The following is a 20,219-nucleotide window of genomic DNA, read 5'->3' on the forward strand; positions in this document are numbered from 1 at the left end:
TAACATAACATTTTGTTTGAGACAGAAAGCAATATTAATAGCACAATTCCAGTACTATAAAACGGAATAAACTTGAACACAAAAGAACACTTGGTGACTCACACTTATCTTTGTGAGTTGGTTGAGCGTCATTGCTAGCACATAATTTGTGGAATCTTGGTTTGATTTCGGAGAGTTTCAACCACAAAACAGTCTCTGCATTTAAGTGGCTTCTATGCTTGTTTTTGATTTAAGTAAATGAAGAAAATCCCACTGTAAAGTGGACAAATATTTCAACAGCTGTTTGGGTCAACTCATGAACTCTTTGAGTTGTGAGCCAGAACTGATCAAGAACCCTGGCTTTAAAATTTTCTCTCAAAACAAAGTCCCCAGCACTGCCAGTCAAATTCACTTTTAGACTCGAGGCAATCTTGGCTTTGCCACAAAGTTCTCTGAAACGCATTTCGCACCCAGGCGAAATCTTGTAATTCACTTAGAAACGTTGAAAATAGGCGCAGGAGTAGGCCATTCGGCCCTTCAAGCCTGCTCCGCCATTCAATATGATCATGGCTGATCTTCTATCTCAATACCATATTCCCGCTCTCTCCCCATATCCCTTGATGCCTTTTGTGTCTAGAAATTTATCTAGCTCCTTCTTAAATATATTCAGTGACTTGGCCTCCATAGCCTTCTGTGGTAGAGAATTCCACAGGTTCACCACCCTCTGAGTGAAGAAATTTCTCCTCATTTCAGTTCTAAATGTCCTACCCCGTATCCGCAGACTGTGACCCCTCGTTCTGGACCCCCCAGCCAGGGGAAACATCCTCTTTGCATCCAGTCTATGCAAGACCCCCCGCCCACCGATATCCTTGCCACGCACCCCAGTTTTGTAACCTCTGTATGAGGGAATTAAATATTGCGTCACTTTTTAAACTCCATAGTAGCACCAAGCCCTGTTCGGAATTTTTTCTGTTTCAATGAGATCCCCTCTCATTCTTCTAAACTCGAGTGAATACAGGCCGAGTCGATCCAATCTCTCCTCATACGACAGTCCTGCCATTCCAGGAATCAGTCTGGTGAACTTTCGCTGCACTCCCTCTATGGCAAGTATATCCTTTCTTAGGTAAGGAGACCAAAACTGCGCACACTACTCCAGGTGTGGTCTCACCAAGGCCGGGTATAACTGCAGTAAGACATCCTTGCTCCTGTACTCAAATCATCTTGCATTGAAGGCTAATATACTATTTGCCTTCCTAACTACTTGCTGCACCTGAATGCTTACCCCACTTTTAGGAAAATATTTGCTGAATTTTGTGCAAAGCTGAAAAATCCTCTAAAATGTCATCGTTAACTTCTAGGACAGACATTTCACAACTCATAATAACAGAGGACAATGTTGGGAACGTAGTTATGAACGTGGATACATTCTTTTGCAGCACATAGCTACTAATGAGTAGCAAAACATTTTTTTGACAAAGCTCTGTACTTTTTCATCCATGATTTAAACTTAAAGTTCATTGAGCCTGTCAAATATGTCGGCCAAATAGCCCAGTAAAACCTGGAAGCACTGATCGAAGAAATGATGGTGAGATGGTGATTCAGAGTCGATCAAAAACATGCAGCATCCTCCCTGAGTTCGCATATTCTTGCCAAAACTTTACCATGAGACAACCATCAAATTTCTTTGATTAACTTTGAATTGTTCTTTCAGTTAAAAGAGCTTTTGTTTGAAAAGATCTCGTGGCTTAACTTTGAAGGCAAGATGTTTGGTCTCCAAGTGGCGTTTTAGGTTTCTTGTTTTCATGCTACCCTGAGCAAGAACTTCAACACAAACAACACATTGTGATTGACGATTTTTGTCAGAACCAGTAAATGTGAATCCCAAGTCCAAGTAGGGAGGATTGTATTTCCAATTTTTCTTTTGCACAGCTGTATTTATTCCTTCCACGGGATTAACACCCTCAACTTTATGCTTTAAAAATGCTCCATTATCTCACAATTATCAAACAACAAACGTTACAGCACGCACTGATGAGTCTTGCATAGAGTGATCTCAGCACAGCGCAGGATGTTTGAATTCCCACTGATTTCTAAAAGTGGAAATTGTCCCAATTGCGTGTTGTGCTGAGATCGCCTTATGCAAGGCTGCATTGGAGTGTATTTTTTCTTTGAATTTAAACTAAAATTTGCTCATCTAATTTAAAATTTAAAGAAATTCAGACTCGATGCACCTTCTTTGGCTATGTGAGGGTGCATCGATGGCTTTCCTTCTCAGTCAGCCTGTTCTGCTCATGACCGCCCCCCCCCCCCCAACCGATATCCTTGCCACGCGCCCCAGTTTTGTAACCTCTGTATGAGGGAATTAAATATTGCGTCACTTTTTAAACTCCATAGTAGCACCAAGCACAATCCTATGTTGTGTGCAGGGTAAACTTCTGTACACTGTCCTAACTTGCACCAGTGCTGCAATGGAAATGTAACATAAGTCATCTTAATGACCCTTTCTGGCAGTTAAATTATGGAAAGCTCTGTGCTGTGAACTTTTGCCCCCGAGAAACTGGATTTGAGATTGGGCAAATGTTTTCAACTTACAGCCATCAAGAGACAAATGTGGCAAATCTCCTGTCTCTGGTTCTAAATGAAATTCATTTGGCCACTTTTATTCCAGTTCCTAAGAGACATGGATTCACAAAACATAACACACAAATACTCAGAATTTAGCACTTTTTTTCTTGTGTGCTTTCCATTGGCCAGAAGCACCATGTTGTCCACAGTGTCCTGGGAAGGAGAAGAAGAAAACAAAATCAAACGAGGACAGTGACTTAAATATTTTATAAACGTCCAGTAATCTGAGCAAACAATTTACTTTTTTGCCATTGGCTAAGAAATGAATGCAGCAATTCCATCTTCAGTTTATAATTTAATTTAAAAAATCATCCATTTAATATTGTGTTTTTGCAGCTATTGCACAATAGAAAAGAAAAACGCCTTTTTTCAGAGTTTTCAACAAAGTACACTCACGAATATATTTTATGAAGCCATTGTACATTAAGTGTGCATTCACATACCATGAGGTCATTGTACATTCAATGTTCATTTACATATGTATTATGGACGTGTACATTCCCATACATATTGTATGAAGCCATCGTACATTGTAATTGCACAGTGGCTGCAGGAGGAAGGCAATGACACATCCAGGTTTCCTGTAGTGATGTTCTGGAACTGGGAGCATTGTGAGTCAGGGTGTTAAGGCAGCTTGTTTGGTCAGGTTCTGAATGTTGGGTCTGGGGACATGGCCTAGCGTACTGGTAGTCATGTTGTTTGGGATCAGTGTTCTTCGTGGTCTGTGAATGGGCGCTGTGATGAGGACATTATTTTGTGTTGAGTTTGTCTCCAAGAATAGGCTCTAAACTGCTTAGCGTTTCCCCACTTCCATGCCAAGGATAAACATCATTCATTTCGATTGACATATCTCATATGTTTCTGACACATGTTTGTGGTGGGGATGGCTACACTCCAGCACAAAGTGGGGGAAGCATCATCTTTTAGTTAGTAACGAGAGTTGTGCTAGCTTGCTTACTGGAGGGGGCCCTTCCATCTCAAGTGAGAGGTTCAGCAGCACTGAGCTGAGATTACAAGACCAGTCTTCTTCCTAGTTGTGCCCTGGATTGCTGTTCAGAATGGCTGGATGTGGAGGTATTACAAGGGAGAGAACACATCATCATAGCCCATTCTCGCAAATGTCATGAGAAAGAATTTCCATTTGTCCTGGACAAATGCCTTTCTGGCATCCGGGAAGAGTCGGTGAGGAAATTGCAGATGCTTTAGTCATAATCTTGCAGAGCTTTTTTGAATCAGGAATTGTGCCATTGGATTGGAAAATTACAAATGTCACTCCATTATTTAAGAAGGGTGGGAGAGAGAAACCAGATAATTACAGACCTGTCAGTATGACGTCGTCAGTTTGATGTCGTCAGTTGCAAAGTTACTAGAATCTGTCATTAGGGACAGAGTGACCGAGCACTTGGACAAATATGAGCTGATCAGAGAGAGTCAGCATGGATTTATGAAGGGTAGGTCATATCTAACTAATCTAGTTGAATTTTTTGATGAGGTCACCAGCATAGTGGATAGGGAGCATCTATGGATGTTTTCTACATAGATTTCCAGAAAGTATTTGATAAGGTTCCACACGAGATTATTAGCAAAAATGTGAGCCCACGGAATTGGAGGTAACAATGTTACGTGGGTCGGCAATTGGTTGGGAGGTAGGAGGCAGAGAGTAGGGTTAAAGGTTACGCACTCTGATTGGTGGGATGTGACAAGTGGTGTTCTCCAGAGATCTGTACTGGGGTCTCAATGACATAGATGCTGGAATAGGGAGTTGTATATCCAAGGTGCAGATGAACTAAGTTGGGAGGGACAGTAAGTATTTCAGATGGGAGCAGGAAGTTACAAAGGGACATAGACAAATTAAGTGAGTGTTGTAAATGGAGTTCAATGTGTGGAAGTGTGAGGTTATCCACTTTGGATCCAAGAAAGACAAATCGGAGTATTATCTAAATAGTGAGAAACTAGAAACTGTGGAGGAGCAAAGAGATTTGAATGTCCGTGTATTCAAATCACAAAAAGCTAGTGGACAGGTACAAAAAGCAATTGAGAAGGCTAATGGAGTGCTGGCCTTTTATTCCAAGGGGCTGGAACACAAAGGGGAGGAAGTTATGCCTCAGTTGTATCGAGCCTTGGACAGACCCCATCTGGAGTATTGCATTCAGCTCTGGGCACCGAACCTCAGGAGAGATATATTGGCCTTGGAGAGGGGGTACAGTGCAGATTCATCAGAATAATACCTAGGCTAAAAGGGTTAAATTATGAAGACAGGTTACATAAAATTGGTTTGTATTCCCTTCAGTTTAGAAAGTTGAGCAGTGATCTAATCGAAGTGTTTAAAATGATAAAAAGGATTCGAAAGGGTTGATGCAGAGAAACTTTCATCTGGTGTGGGAATCCAGAACAAGACGGAATAACCCTAAAATTAGAGCCAGGCCATTCAGGAGTGAAATCAGGTAGCACTTCTTCACACAAAGGCTAATAGAAATCTGGAACTCTTTCCCTCAAAAAGCTGTGGATACCGGGTCAATTGAAGTTTCCAAGACTGAGATCGATAGATTTTTGTTAGGTAAAGGCGTCAAGGGATATGGAGCAAAGGTGGATAAATGGAGTTGAGGTACAGATCATCCATAATCTAATTGCTCGGCAGAACAGGCTCATGTGGCTGAATGGCCTACTCCTGTTCCTATGTTCAGATGGACCAAAGCAGACCTATTGATGCTACTACAGTGATGTGCCACACTGAATAGCCACCTGGTGTTGTCCCTCAAGAGGTAGCCCGTATAAAGGTCAGGAGTGGGGCTGTTCGCTGGTGATTCCGCAGTGTTCAGCTCCATTCATTACTCCTCTGATAATGAAGGAGCCTCTGCCAGCCGACAGCAAGACTTGGATAACATTCAGGCTTGCGCGGAGAAGTGACAGGTAACATTTGTGCCACATGAATAGCCCCGTCATCTCCCATTGACCTTCAACCATCATCGAACCCACCACCATTAATATCTTGGAGGTCACCAATCATATCCACATTCTGGCAGTAACAGCAGGGCAGAGACTGGGTACACAAGATGAGTGACTCACCTCCGGACCTCTCAAAGCCTCTCCACCATCTACAAAGGCTCATCTACAAGACGTGTGATGGAATACTCAACCCTCACCTGGATGGGTGCAGCTGCAACAACTCTCGAGAAGCTCAACACTATCCAGGACAGAGCAGCTTGCTTGATCGTACTTTGCTACTGGATGCAATATCCAATTCCTCTGTCACTGGTGTACTGTAGCTGCAGTAGGGTACATGAAAGTGGAGTATATGTTGATGTGGCAACTGTTCCAGCAAGTATATCCTTTGAGCTCAGAGAGCTGGGGAAAGGCACAGCACTGACTCTTCAAAAGGGATCCTGATTGAAACTGAACTGTTGGTAAGGAGAAGTAACATCTAGTGAATATACTATCTAATGCAGCATATTGCACTTACTACTTTTCTTATCATGTGGGAGTATTGCAAAAAAAAAAGCAAAATTAACCATTTTTCAGTGTCTTTTATACCGTAAGATGTTCAGAATGGGAGCATTTTTGTTACGGCAGCAGATGCACAACACCAGTGGCACAGGAACATATCCTTCAGGTTGGTGAGCTGTAGGCACAAATGGCCACTTGGGAATGTTGTGGCAATAACGGAGACCTGGCTCAAAAAAGGTTAGGATTGGGTACTAAATATTCCTGGATACAAGGTGTTCAGGAAAGATCGGGAAGGAAAGAAAGGAGGGGGTGTGGCAGTATTGATTAAGGAGAATATTGCGGTACTGGAGAGAGAGGACGTCCTAGAGGGGTCTAGGACAGAATCTATTTGATTAGAGTTAAGAAATAAAAGAGGTGCCATTTCACTACTGGGTGTATTCTATAGGCCACCAACTAGTGGGAAGGAGATAGAGGAGCAAATTTGCAGGGAATTCACAGAGGTGCAAAAGCTATAGAGTAGTGATAACTGGGGACTTCAACTATCCTAATATAGACTGGGATAACAATAATAATATAAGGGGCACAGAGAGGGAGGAACTTTTGTAATGTGTCCAGGATAACTTTCTGAACCAGTATGTTTCCGGCCCAACGAGGAAGGAGGCATTGCTGGACTTGGTTCTCGGGAATGAGGTGGACCAAGTGGAGCAAGTGTCAGTGGGAGAGCATTTAGGGAGCAGTGATCATAGTATCATAAGATTTAGAATAGCTATGGAAAGGGACACGGACCACTCTAAAGTAAAAATACTCAATTGGAGGAGGGCCAATTTCAATGGGATGAGATCAGATCTGGCCCGGGTAAATTGGAACCAAAGATTGGCAGACAAAATTGTAATTGAACAGTCAGCAGCCTTTAAGGAGGAGATGGTTCGGGTATAGTCTAGGCACATTCCCACGAGGGTGAAAGGTAGGGCCACTAAAGCCAGAGCTCCCTGGATGGCAAAAGAGATGGTGAGTAAGATGAAACGGAAAAAAGGGGCGTATGACAGATGTCAGGTTGATAACACAAGTGAGAACGAGGCAGAATATAGAAAGTTCAGAGGGGAAGTGAAAAAGGAAATAAGAGGAAATAAAAGGAAAAAGGAAATAAGAGAGAGTATGAGAATAGACTGGTGGCCAACATAAAAGGGAATCCAAAAGTCTTCTACAGGCATGTAAACAATAAATGAGCAGTAAGAGGAGTGGTGGGACCGATTAGGGACCATAAAGGAGATCTACTCATGGAGGCAGAGGAGATGGCTGAGGTACTAAATGAGTACTTTGCATCTGTCTTTACCAAGGAAGAAGATGCTGCCACAGTCTCAGTAAAGGACTCACTCACCTGACGAAGGAGATAATCTCCGAAAGCTTGTGATTTTCAAATAAAATTGTTGGACTATAACCTGGTGTTGTAAGATTCTTTACATCAGTAAAGGAAGATATAGTTGAGATACTGGATGGGCTAAAAATTGATAAAGAAGAGGTGTACTTAAAGGCTAGCTGTACTTAAAGTAGATATGTCACCCGGTCTGGATGGGATGCATCCTAAGTTGCTGAGGGAAGAAAGGGTGGAAATTGCGGAGGTACTGGCCATAATCTTCCAAAATCCATAGATACAGGGGGTGCCAGAGGACTGGAGAATTGCAAGTATTACACCCTTGTTCAAAAAAGGGTGTAAGGATAAACCCAGCAACTATGGGCCAGTCAGTTTAACCTCAGTGGTGGGTAAACGTTTAGAAAGGATAATCCAGGACAGAATTAACAGTCACTTGGATGAGGGTGGATTGATTAGGGAAAGCCAGCACAGATTTGTTGAAGGCAAATCATGTTTAATTAACCTGGTAGAGTTTTTTGATGAGGTAACAGAGAGGGTAGATGAGGGCAATGCAGTTGATGTGATGTATATGGATTTTCAAAAGGCGTTTGATAAAGTGCCGAATGGTAGACTTATCAAGATTGTGGCCCATGGAATAAAGGAAGCAGAAGCAACATGGAAACAGAATTGGCTAAGGGATAGGAAACAGAGAGTGGTGGTGAATGGTTGTTTTTCGGACTAGAGGGAGGTGTTCAGAGGTGTTCCCCAGGGGTCAGTGCTGGGACCACTGCTTTTCTAGATATATATTGACTTGGACTTGGTGTACAGGGCACAATTTCAAAATTTGCAGATGACACAAAACTTGTAAGGGTAGTGAACAGTGAGGAGGATAGTGATAGCCTCAAAAGGATATAGACTGGCTGGTGGCATGGGCGGACACATGGCAGATGAAATTTTATGCAGAAAAATGCGAAATGATACGTTTCGGTAGGAAGAACGAGCAGAGGCAATATAAACTAGAGGGCACAACTCTAAAAGGGGTACAGGAACATAGAGATCTGGAGGTATATGTGCACAAATCATTGAAAGTGGCAGGGCAGGTTGAGAAAGCGGTTAAAAAAGCACACAGGATCCTGGGCTTTATAAATAGAGGCATAGCGTACAAAAGTATGGAAGTCATGATGAACCTTTATAAACATTGTTTCAGCCACAACTGGAGTATTGTGTCCAGTTCTGGGCACTGCACTTCAGGAAAGATGTGAAGGCCTCAGAAAGGGTGCAGAAGAGTTCACTGGAATGATTCCAGGGATGAGGGACTTTAGTTATGTGGAAAGGCTGGAGAAGCTGGGGTTGTACTCCTTGGAACAGAGATGGTTGCGAGGAGATTTCATAGAGGTATTCAAAATCATTAAGGGTCGAGATAGAGAGAAACTGTTCCCATTGGCGGAAGGATCAAGAACCAGAGGGCATAGTTTTAAGGTGATTGGCAAAAGAACCAAAGGTGACATGAGGAAAAACATTTTTACAGTGAATGGTAAGGATCTGGAATGCACTGCCCGAGGGGAAAGGTGGAGGCAGATTCATGGCCTTCAAAAGAGAACTGGATAAGTAGTTGAAAGGAAAAAAATTGCAGGGCCATGGGGAAAGGGCGGGGGAGTGGACTAGCTGGATTGCTCTTGCATGGAACCGGCGTGGACTCCATGGGCCGAATGGCCTCCTTCCCTGCTGTAACCTTTCTATGATTCTGGGTAGTCTCACTGCGAATGGCAAAGTGACTGCAATATTATATTGCCTGTTTGGTGTCACTGCAGCATCAATGATTTTGTGCACTGACACTTGAGGTGTAGTGTAACTGTGGCACGAAGGGTAGTGAATAAGAATTTCAGTATTGAGTGTTGTCTTAATGATAAGTGCTTGATTGCACCTAAAGAATGCTTTGAGTGCTGTGTATTTCTCTGTATGCATAGGGAGATGCACTGTATAACAGTCTTTCCAGGAAACCAGATGCTACCTCACCTCAAATCAGTCAGGCTATCAATCACAAGGAAACCAATTTTTTAGGCTTGACATGTTTCAATTGGTCTGTTAAACCACCAGAAAATTTTAGCACTTGAGAAAAAGACGAGGGCAGAGTTGACCTTCCACCAAGAGACAAATTTGAATGTATTTGAAAGCTTGATTTTCTCTCATCATTATATATTATGATTTTTCACATCGTTCACCTGAGGAAGGAGGTAGCCTCCGAAAGCTTGTGAATTTAAAATAAAATTGCTGGACTATAACTTGGTGTTGTAAAATTGTTTACATATATTAGCAGTAATAGTGCTGTCTTTCATGTACCTGGTTTAAATTTTTTTCGACATAGATAGATCAAAGAAATAAATCCCTATAATCATTAACATGGGTTGCTGATTTTCTGTATATTTTAAATATTCAAGTTCTATTCCTCCTTCATCTTATTATAAATATCTGCATAAATGTTTATATTAGTTTCTACTTCTCGTGCACTGGTCCTGTTTGTATGGTGAGGAAAAGTTTCTCAAGAACAAAATTATTTTCTCACTTTGCAGATCTGGCCCATAAAAGGTATATTTGTATTTGTCTGTCTTTCCATTCCCCCTACCCCCTTCCCTTTTAGTCGCTGGTGTCTCAAATTCATTGTGCAAGTAGATCTTAGTTTTGCGTCCTTGAGCTGTTGAACACAGACCACTCTTGTTCAGTTCATGTGATGATGAATCTTCATTTCATATTCCAGGTTTTGAAAAATCTTAATATATTGTAAAAATACAATGTGGCTCTTGTTCCTGGCTTGTTTTGTGGAAAGTTAGCCAATCTCAGTCAAGGTGGGGTGCACTTGGACTCTTTGTTCATTGATTGGAAAGATAGCAAATCAGACATGGTTCCAACTACTGATTGCTATCGAGTGACTGGTGCTGGAAATGCACAGGGTTCATCTATCACCTGCCAACATTCACTTCCTAAGCTTACATATAAAAATGGTCATTTAGGCAAGGTACCAGAGGGATGCACCATGGAACCATGATCCAGCATTAGCTATCGCCATCACGAATGATGGGGTAAGGGGAGAAAATCTGTGGAGGCATTGCATTTAATTTTGTAGTAAGGAATCTTTTTCCATTCCTGACTAAACTGAGTGGTGTTCATTGCAAATTGAAAATCTTCTGTAGTTAAGTGGAGTTATCTAATGCATCTTCCTGCATGGGAAACAGCTTTTTTGGTATTTGTCCAGAAGGTTCTTGCTGTTTTTTTTTTATTCGTTCACGGGATGTGGGCGTCGCTGGCAAGGCCGGCATTTATTGCCCATCCCTAATTGCCCTTGAGAAGGTTGCTGTGGGATCTCCTGTGTATCTGGAAAAAAAGAGAAACGAGACATATTCTTTTCAGGCATTGTGTTTGGGAAAAGTAATTAAGTTTAGATTTTTTTTTAAAGTTGTGTTTCTCTTTGGACAACCTGGGTGTCTGCCAATGCTGCTTCTGAGCCATCCACTGAGAAGTGTATCACGATAACCAATTGTTCTTTTCCTCACCACCTCTACGTAGTTAAACATTTCACATCACCTTGTTGCCTGTCCGTGACTACATGTTAAGATTAGGATCTCACTTTGACTGCAGCTGTGGACTCTTTATGCCTCACTAAAGAATTTTTTTAAAAAGCAGCGAAGGAAATACAATACTGAAAGGATTGTAAACTGAAATAAGGCACGTAAGGCTGATGCACAATGATTAAAACAGTATCTATGTCAGTTATTCAAAAATCTAGGAGATACATCACACTCGTATTTTGAGATTGCCATTTAAGTTTAAATAACCTCGATGTTTGTAAGTCACAAATCAATGTTCAACAGACATAACAAATATTAAGGTTAAAATTATCTGCTAGATTTTATAGTAACTGGAATTTGCTGGAGGAATAAGCAATATATATGCAAATATTTATTCCAAGGACAATTTTGATACTGATTTGGAAAGTTCTTAGTGATATTTAATATTAAAAACGAAGAACACGTTGTATAATTTCTATGTTAACGTTTTTTTTTATTTATTCGTTCATGGGATGTGGGTGTTGCTGGCGAGACCGGCATTTATTGCCCATCCCTAATTGCCCTTGAGAAGGTGGTGATGAGCCGCCTTCTTGAACCGCTGCAGTCCGTATGGTGACGGTTCTCCCACAGTGCTGTTAGGAAGGGAGTTCCAGGATTTTGACCCAGTGACGATGAAGGAACGGCGATATATTTCCAAGTCGGGATGGTGTGTGACTTGGAGGGGAACGTGCAGGTGGTGTTGTTCCCATGTGCCTGCTGCCCTTATCCTTCTAGGTGGTAGAGGTCGTGGGTTTGGGAGGTGCTGTCGAAGAAGCCTTGGTGAGTTGCTGCAGTGCATCCTGTGGATGGTACACACTGCAGTCACAGTGCGCTGGTGGTGAAAGGGAGTGAATGTTTAGGGTGGTGGATGGGGTGCCAATCAAGCGGGCTGCTTTGTCCAGGATGGTGTCGAGCTTCTTGAGTGTTGTTGGAGCTGCACTCATCCAAGCAAGTGGAGAGTATTCCATCATACTCCTGACTTGTGCCTTGTAGATGGTGGAAAGGCTTTGGGGAGTCAGGAGGTGAGTCACTCGCAGCAGATTACCCGGCCTCTGACCTGCTCTCGTCGCCACGGTATTTATATGGCTGGTCCAGTTAAGTTTCTGGTCAATGGTGACCCCCAGGATGTTGATGGTGGGGGTTTCGGCGATGGTAATGCCGTTGAATGTCAAGGGGAGGTGGTTAGACTCTCTCTTGTTGGAGATGGTCATTGCCTGGCACTTATCTGGCGCGAATGTTACTTGCCACTTCTGAGCCCAAGCCTGGATGTTGTCCAGGTCTTGCTGCATGCGGGCTCGGACTGCTTCGATATTTGAGGGGTTACGAATGGAACTGAACACTGTGCAATCATCAGCGAACATCCCCATTTCTGACCTTATGATGGAGGGAAGGTCATTGATGAAGCAGCTGAAGATGGTTGGGCCAAGAACACTGCCTTGAGGAACTCCTGCAGCAATGTCCTGCGGCTGAGATGATTGGCCTCCAACAACCACTATCATCTTCCTTTGTGCTAGGTATGACTCCAGCCACTGGAGAGTTTTCCCCCTGATTCCCATTGACTTCAATTTTACTAGGGCTCCTTGGTGCCACACTCGGTCAAATGCTGCCTTGATGTCAAGGGCAGTCACTCTCACCTCACCTCTGGAATTCAGCTCTTTTGTCCATGTTTGGACCAAGGCTGTAATGAGGTCTGGAGCCGAGTGGTCCTGGTGGAACCCAAACTGAGCATCGGTGAGCAGGTTATTGGTGAGTAAGTGCCGCTTGATAGCACTGTCGACGACACCTTCCATCACTTTGCTGATGATTGAGAGTAGACTGCTGGGGTGGCAATTGGCCGGATTGGATTTGTCCTGCTTTTTGTGGACAGGACATACCTGGGCAATTTTCCACATTGTCGGGTAGATGCTAGTGTTGTAGCTGTACTGAAACAGCTTGGCTAGAGGCGCAGCTAGTTCTGGAGCACAAGTCTTCAGCACTACAGCTGGGATGTTGTCAGGGCCCATAGCCTTTGCTGTATCCAGTGCACTCAGCCGTTTCTTGACATCGTGTGGAGTGAATCGAATTGGCTGAAGACTGGCTTCTGTGATGGTGGGGATGTCGGGAGGAGGCAGAGATGGATCATCCACTCGGCACTTCTGGCTGAAGATGGTTGCAAACGCTTCAGCCTTGTCTTTTGCACTCACGTGCTGGTCTCCACCATCATTGAGGATGGGGATGTTTGCAGAGCCTCCTCCTCCCGTTAGTTGTTTAATTGTCCACCACCATTCACGACTGCAGAGCTTTGATCTGATCCGTTGGTTGTGGAATTGCTTCGCTCTGTCTATAGCATGTTGCTTCTGCTGTTTAGCACGCATGTAGTCCTGAGTTGTAGCTTCACCAGGTTGGCACCTCATTTTTAGGTACGCCTGGTGCTGCTCCTGGCATGCTCTTCTACACTCCTCATTGAACCAGGGTTGATCTCCTTGCTTGTTGGTAATGGTAGAGTGAGGAATATGCTGGGCCATGAGGTTACAGATTGTGCTGGAATACAATTCTGCTGCTGGTGATGGCCCACAATGCCTCATGGATGCCCAGTTTTGAGCTGCTCGATCTGTTCTGAATCTATCCCATTTAGCACGGTTGTAGTGCCACACAACATGTTGGATGGTGTCCTCAGTGCGAAGACGGGACTTCATCTCCACGAGGACTGTGCGGTGGTCACTTCTACCAATACTGTCATGGACAGATGCATTTGCGACAGGTAGATTGGTGAGGACGAGGTCAAGTAAGCTTTTCCCTCGTGTTGATTCGCTCACCACCTGCCGCAGGCCCAGTCTGGCAGCTGTGTCCTTCAGGACTCGGCCAGCTCGGTCAGTAGTGGTGCTACCGAGCCACTCTTGGTGACGGACATTGAAGTCCCTCACCCAGAGTACGTTTTGTGCCCTTGCTACCCTCAGTGCTTCCTCCAAGTGGTGCTCAACATGGAGGAGGGCTGATTCATCAGCTGAGGGAGGACGGTAGGTGGTAATCAGCAGGAGGTTTAATTCCCATGTTTGACCTGATGCCATGAGATTTCATGGGGTCCAGAGTCAATGTTGAGGACTCCCAGGGCTACTCCCTCCTGACTGTATATCACTGTACCGCCACCTCTGGTGGGTCTGTCCTGCCGGTGGGACAGGACATACCCAGGGATGGTGATGGAAGAGTCTGGGACGTTGGCTGAAAGGTATGATTCTGTGAGTATGGCTATGTCAGGCTGTTGCTTGACTAGTCTGTGAGACAGCTCTCCCAATTTTGGCACAAGTCTCCAGATGTTAGTAAGGAGGACTTTGCAGGGTCGACTGGGCTTGGTTTGCCGTTGTTGTGTCCGATGCCGGGTGGTCCGTCCAGTTTTATTCTTATTATGACTTTTCGTAGTGAGATTTCACAACTGAGTGGCTTGCTAGGCCATTTCATAGGGCAATTAAGAATCAACCACACTGCTGTGGATCTGGAGTCACATATTGGCCAGACTGGGTAAGGACGGCAGGTTTCCTTCCCTAAAGGACATTAATGAACCAGATGGGTTTTTACGACACTCCGGTAGTTTCATGGCCACCATTACTGATACTAGTATTTTAATTCCCGATTTTTAAATTTAATTAATTGAATTTAAATTCGCCAGCTGCCGTAGTGGTAGAAAAAGCAGTAGATGTGTATCGATGGGCTCCCTGTGGATGGTGGAGATCAAGTTGGGAGCCTGCCCTGCGTAACTAATGTCAAACAACCCAGGAAAATAAGTTGGTCAGTGGGCAGAAATGCCACCACAATTCTCGGCCAGTGACAAGCCCACCCCAACGGAAATTCCAGCCCCAGCATTCTATACTTCTTAACAAATTAGAACAATTCTACTCAGGAATTTACACCTATGACATGGAACAACATTAAGACCATAAGAGATAGGAGCAGGAGTAGGTCATTCGGCCCCTTGAGCCTGCTCCGCCATTTAATGTGATCATGGCTGATCTGATTTTTACCTCCACTCCACTTTCCCGCCTTTTCCCTATATCCTTTGACTCCCTTGCTGATCAAAAATTTGTCTAACTCAGCCTTGAATGTATTCAATGACTCAGCCTCCACAGCTTTTTGGGGTAAAGAATTCCAAAGATTCACGACCCTCTGGGAGAAGAAATTCCTCCTCATTTCTGTCTTAAACGGGCGACCCCTTATTCTGAGACTATGCCCCCTAGTTTTAGATTCCCTCATGAGGGGTAACATCCTCTCAGCATCTACCCTATCGAGTCCCCGTAGAATGTTGTATGAATCAGGCCAAAGAACAAAGCTGTACACCAACATCCATACTCCCCTGCCCCTCACCCCTACTTGATTACCGGAGATGTAAATATAAAAGTGCACATTTTTTAAAAAAACTTACCGTTGTTATTTTAGCTCCAGTCAGAGATCACAGTTGATTACTATTATATTATGATATCGAAGAGGCAGAGCATATGTACAAAGGAAATCTACTTACTCAAACTCGTCAACTTTGGATTCACCAGGCTGAATGCTTGATTTGTCTGTGATCAGAAAAAATGGCAGCCCATGACAACATGTGCCATTAATGTAGCTGTTTATGTTTGCCGCTGATGGTGCTGAACATCCTGTATCATTGGGAAAATCAGATCTTGAGCTCATACTCCACACTCAAGACATGGGTTGCACCTCATTTCCATTTCTCTGCCATGCCTAAGTGGCCACACAGCTGTAATGTAGCACTAGTATTTTGGCAAGACAATTGTTGTTTGGCACAGATGAGAGAGAAGAACAGATGTGACTGATGGTTTTTTTTTGTGTGCTATACTGTACATAGCAGGAGAGCAATTCCTTTGCACAACAAAGTAAGCCAAATAAATCAGTCCCACTGTGTTGTATACCCTTTAGAAATTAGAGCTATTCTGGGATTTAAATAGAGGGCTGTCCTGAATCATTTCAGAAACCAGAAGGGACTATTATCCGGCCAACATATGAGCAGCATTTTCCTTCTCCACAGAAATCATCAGAAGATTTGCATCATATCTTCATTCCAGTCGGATGCAAATCTTTTGCTTCAAAGCCCAAGACATTTCTGATGTTAAATAGTGAGAATTTTTATTGCAAACAGCCATCACAACAAATAATTATACCAAAACACTTGACTATGCAATATAACTCTGAAAAATTGAAAGAAAGTAAAGCTGCAGTTGAAATCTAAGTTTGTGATGTTGTACAATAGTCTATTGATCATTTGAGGCACACATTTATATTTATTTCCTGATGCTTGCAGGCTGAATAAGTTTGTCTTTATCACTGGAACAAATAAAGGAGGTACTTTTTCATGTTGGATATATTATGATATGGTGGTAGTAGGACAATAATTTTAGGCTGCAATTTGAAACAAAAGTTTATCCAGCTACAAGAAAGAAGTAAAAACAGTAAAATTGCACACTGGATCAATAAGCATGTGAAAGAGAAAAATATGTTAATATTTCAGATGTAACCATTTATAAGACTTGAACAAAAGGAGCATTTCACTTTTACTGCCATATTTATCAGGCGATTGGATCTAAGTTTAGGAATATACATGGAATTGCATAGAGTGTGCAGCGCAGAGGCGGGCCATTCGGCCCAACTGGCCCATGTTGGTGTTTGTGCTCCATACGAGCCTCCTCCCAACCCCCTTCATCTAACTCTATCAGCATATCCTTCCTTCTATTCCCTTCTCAGTCATATGTTTATCTTGCTTTTCCTTAAATGCATCTATGCTATTTGCCTCAACTACTCCTTGTGGTAGCGAGTTTCACATTCTAACCGCTCTCTAGGTAAAGAAGTTTCTCTTGAATTCCCTATTGGATTGAAAAGCAGCAAACCAAACACAACACTAACCTGGGAATTGTTTTTTTTAAAGTGGTTACAGCGCTATGTTCTATTGCAACAACACAATAGCTTTCAAAAATGTATCGGTGGTTTCCTAATTTACTGCTCAAATTGGATTATGCTGGTAGGACAAGGACGATAGGCAGTGAGGATAAGGGCGGATACAGGGTATGATTGGATAGTGCAAAAGGGGAAGAAATCAAGGATGCAATAAAAGTGGGGAAGTAGTAGCAAGGAGTGGGTATTGCAGGGAGGAGGTGGTATATGAGGCAATGGGAGTGAGAGGGTGAGGGAAGAAATAGAGATAAGTTGAAGTCGGAGGAGATGTGAAGGACATTTTTGTTGGGTAAGGTTATCAAGGGATATGGAATAAAGGCGGGAATTGAATTAAGATGCAGATCAGCCATGATCTAATTGAATGATGGAACAAGCTCAAGGGGCTGAAAGGCCCACTCCTGCTTAGGGAGCTCTCGAGGACTATAAGCTGCATTTTCCACACCTACCACCAAAAATGTGATCTGCAGACCATGGCAGGTCCCTTTCCCCACCATGCCATCTCCCACCTGAAAAGGAAAGAAGCAAAACAAAAGGGAGGGAAAGATGCAGAAGAGTATAGAGAAACAAACAGAAAAGAAATGCAGAGAGGAGAGGAAGAAAAAAGAAAGACAGAGAGAAAACGACAACATAGAGAGGGTAAGAATGAAGAAAGAAACTGTATCTTCTGACTTCCTGAGAAAAATATCATGGGTTATCCATTAGTAATATTTTAAAAGTCTTGTTTTTTTTTAATTCATTCATGGGATGTGGGCATCGCTGGCAAGGCCAGCATTTATTGCCCTTCCCTAATTGCCCTTGAGAAGGTGATGGTGAGCCGCCGCCTTGAACTGCTGCAGTCCATGTGGTTCGCATTTCTTGTGTCACCTATTTCCTGTAACACTTCCCTCATCGCACTTTGTTGATTAGCTTAAAATAAAACAACAGTAAATCAAAATTGAAGAAGTAGAGTACTTACAATTCAAAAATAGGCTCCAACTTTATCTGCCCAGTTGTTTTTCAAAATTATATGAAGAAAAGTTAGAGAGAAAATTTCAAAAGCTTTATTCAGGTAAAGTTTATTTTGAGTGTTTTTTGAAGAGAGGTTGTGCATCTGTGTGTGAAACTGATAGGAACTACAAATATGATAGACTGTACTTATCACACACCTCTTGCAACTTTTGTTAATATTTGAATTCCAAACATTCCATTATCTAATTTTTCTAGTGGAAAATAAAAATTGGCTTGGATATTTAACCTGTATGTTCTGCCACCAAATGGGAGCCTGCTACAGTGAGGAAGGAAGATTCAGTGGTGCTGCAATAGCAGAGGAGCAGACTGCATTAAAATGAGGCCCAAGAATCCTGAAGATCCGCAGGCAAATGTTCTTTTAGTCCTCAGACTAACAACAGTTTCAGTTTTGTGGCCTGAGAAGAGAACTGCCCACTTCTGGGCCCTGTCCCTCTAAAAAGGTCTTCATCAAGCCTTCCACTGCTGCTCCAAGGTCTACTGCTACCCCTTTTCTGGTGGTTCATGGGGTCAGCAGCAGTAGCAGTGGAAGGCAAAAAACTCAGAAAGGCTTTCAGGCCCCACCATCGTTTACATGCAGTGGGTGGTGAATGGGTGGCCATTGGCTTTCCCTGCTAGGACAAAGGGTGGAAATAGAGGTTGGTGCTTGTAGGAGTGCGGATGAAATGGTATGCCGCCCTACAAAATTTTGCTTTATTTTCCTTCTGATTTCAAGCAGTGTATCAGAGGAAAATCCATTGTGGCTCTGTGTATAATAGTATGGTCGATTTTAATCTCCGGGCGAGCACCAGGCAGGAAGCTGGTGGTGCGAATGTTCCTGGCATAAGGTCTGTGCCATTTTGAGGGCAGGGCCTCATTTAAATTTAATCGGTGAGCTTCAAGTGCTGAAACAGCATTGGGGTGGGTGGGAAATCCAATGGTTCCTCCTCATTGACAAGAACCGAGCTAGAAATTTTATCTGCTGGGGTGGAAATAGTCACAGGGGGCACAGACAGGCCAACAGCGGGTGTCAAAACTTTTGTGGGGCAATCACACTCGTCCTGGTCCCACAAAAATTTTTAAAAGTCACAAACTTACCTGGTTTTTGAGCAGCCGTGAACATATCCTTTTAAGGTTAGGTCGCTCAATGCTTAGTGCCAATGGGCGGAGCGTACGCATTATACACTAGACTCATTAGAACCTCAGTACTGTGTTGGGGTCCTATTTGCATCATAGTTAGCACATTGGAAGTAGGCTCCTGCCAGAAACAAGTGGGAGCCTGGATCGCCCATGCAGAGGCCCCTGGCAAAATGGCAGTGAACATGAATGGGGGTGGGGGATGAAGTGCATCGTTGTGATTTTTGGGGTGCTAGTGCCCTGCTCTCACTGGGCAGAGGGATTTAAAAACCACCCCTGTATTACAGTTTGAATACAAACTTGATTATGAATTTGATTAGGTTTTCAACTAAACTTTTAAATATAAGCTACTTCACCTTTTGCTTCAGATAGCATTGTCAAACAGAAAGAGAAAAAGAGAGAACCAATCCCATTTTATCACTGTTTAAATAAGATTTGTTTGAACAGCTGCTGTGAGTGAATGAAATATTTGTTATTTTCTGTTGAGTAGAAGAGCCTACTGTATATTAATCTGACAACAATGTAAACTATTTGTCCTTCTCAAAATGCTTTAGGCCGTTTAGGTAAATAATGTTAGCTGCGCTAATTCTGAAAGTGTTTATCATTGACAAGAAGACTGACCATTTAGTCAGACGTTTGGTTGCAAGCTCCACCCCTTCCCACCCAATTTTTAAGAAATGCAAAATAGGTCTAAAATTTTGCTGGTTGAAAATAAAAAAGAAATGTTATTAATTCAGCACTGGGAAATCACAGCTCTGGGCAAAAATATCAAGTTCAAGCTCAAGCTTTTGGGAGAGACTGAGATCTTCAGATATAAAATAATAATGAAGGCATTAAATGTCACAAAAGACAATCCAATGAATAAATGTTGTCATTATTGTGAAATGTATATCTTAGAATTTAAAAATTTCATTCACAGCCTATTTTGGAGATTCGAAATTTCAGTTAATAATAAAAAATTTCAGTTAGCATTTTGAACAAGTTATGAGGCAAAGATTATACAGCATCACCCATAGGCCAGATTGTGTAATCACGGGATGCTGAGTTTACAGGGAAAGCTTCCATTATAATTGTGAACGTGGGAATTTATGATGGAAGAGATGACACAAAAGTGTGCCAAAGAATGATAACAGGAAGTAAGGGTTTGTAGATGATAGGTGTGTGTAAAC

At 42.8% G+C, this 20,219-nt stretch overlaps 1 protein-coding gene across 1 annotated transcript in view; it reads left to right on the forward strand.

Annotated features, from left to right (window-relative positions):
* Positions 1–20,219, forward strand: part of ipo11 (importin 11) — a 711,960-nt gene that overhangs the window by 281,608 nt on the left and 410,133 nt on the right. The window lies entirely within an intron of this gene.

Source organism: Heptranchias perlo, chromosome 1 (assembly GCF_035084215.1).
Source record: "Heptranchias perlo isolate sHepPer1 chromosome 1, sHepPer1.hap1, whole genome shotgun sequence".
Taxonomy (NCBI): Eukaryota; Metazoa; Chordata; class Chondrichthyes; order Hexanchiformes; family Hexanchidae; genus Heptranchias; species Heptranchias perlo.